General features: G+C 32.0%; 1 non-coding gene across 1 annotated transcript; it reads left to right on the top strand.

Moving 5' to 3' along the window:
• Positions 1–289: 289 nt before the first annotated feature.
• On the top strand, positions 290–393 carry LOC127742083 (small nucleolar RNA R71). Its single transcript, XR_008003271.1, has one exon. It is a non-coding gene; the product is annotated as a small nucleolar RNA R71 (small nucleolar RNA).
• Positions 394–1,611: the final 1,218 nt, after the last annotated feature.

The raw sequence follows: 1,611 nt of genomic DNA, 5'->3' as shown, positions 1-1,611 counted from the left end.
ACTCTGAGAAATCATGTTGACTTGCTGAGTCAATATTTTGTTCTGAGCCAATATGGCATTCAGAGCATCAATTTCAAGAACTCCCTTCCTCTGAGGCGTCCCATTATTCACGGAATTCCTCTCAAAAGTGTACATGAATTGGTTATTCGTAACCATGTCAATTTGTTCTTGAGCTTCTGCAGGCGTTTTCTTTAGGTGAATGGATCCACCTGCAGAATGGTCCAATGACATTTTTGAAAATTCAGATAGACCATAATAGAATATATCTAATATGGTCCATTCTGAAAACATGTCAGATGGACACCATTTGGTCAACTGCTTGTATCTTTCCCAAGCTTCATAGAGGGATTCACCATCTTTTTGTTTGAAGGTCTGAACATCCACTCTAAGCTTGCTCAGCTTTTGAGGAGGAAAGAATTTATCCAAGAAAGCCATGACCAGCTTATCCCATGAGTCCAGGCTATCCTTAGGTTGTGAATCCAACCATATTCTAGCTCTGTCTCTTACTGCAAAAGGGAAAAGCATGAGTCTGTAGACTTCAGGATCTACTCCATTCGTCTTTACAGTCTCACAAATCTGCAAGAACGCAGTTAAAAACTGATAAGGATCTTCAGATGGAAGTCCATAGAACTTGCAGTTTTGTTGCATTAAGGCAACTAATTGAGGCTTAAGCTCAAAATTATTGGCTCCAATGGCATGAATGGAGATGCTTCTTCAATCAAATTTGGACATGGGCTTGGTAAAGTCACCAAGCATCCTTCTTGCATTATCATTATTGGGTTCGGCTGCCATCTCCTTTCAGGTTCAGGATCAATTTCAACAAGAGTGCCTTTTTTCTTGTTCCTGCTCATATGAAATAGAACAAAACTGCAAGAAATTCCTTTATGTTAGTAGAAAAAGAAGGGGATAGAAGAAAGAAAAGTAAAGAATCCAAACACAAGGGATAGATTGGGTTCGGATTTTTAGATGAGGAGAGGTGAAGAGAAGTGTTAGTAAATAAATAATTAAATAGAATAAGAAAAGAGATAGAGAATTTCAAAAATAATTTTGAAAAAGTGGTTGGTGATTTTCGAAAATTAAAGATAAGATATGATTAAACTTAAAATTTAAAACAATTAAAAAGAATTTTTGAAAAAGAGAGAGGTATTTTCGAAAATTAGAGAGGGATAGGTAGTTAGTTGGTTTTGAAAAAGATAAGAAACAAACAAAAAGTCAAATAGTTAGTTAAAAAAAAATTAAATTTGAAAAGATGAGAAGATAAGAAGTTAGATAAGATATTTTGAAATCAAATTTTGAAAAAGATAAAATTTTGAAAAAGATAAGATAAAAAGATAAGATTTTTAAGAAAAATGCATTTTGAAAAAGATTTAATTTTTTAAAATGACTTAACTAACAAGAAACTACAATATAAGATTCTAGGATTTAAAGATTGAACTTTTCTTAACAAGAAAGTAACAAACTTCAAATTTTTGAACCAATCACATTAATTGTTAGCATATTTTCGAAAATATGATATAAAAAATGAGGAAAAGGATTTTGAAAATAGTTTGAAAAAGAATTTAAAAAGATAAGATTTTTAAGATTGAAATTTTGACTTGACTTGTAAGAAAC

The sequence above is a fragment of the Arachis duranensis genome, chromosome 9 (genome assembly GCF_000817695.3).
Source record: "Arachis duranensis cultivar V14167 chromosome 9, aradu.V14167.gnm2.J7QH, whole genome shotgun sequence".
Lineage (NCBI taxonomy): Eukaryota > Viridiplantae > Streptophyta > Magnoliopsida > Fabales > Fabaceae > Arachis > Arachis duranensis.
This window is presented reverse-complemented; position numbering and strand designations above follow the sequence as displayed.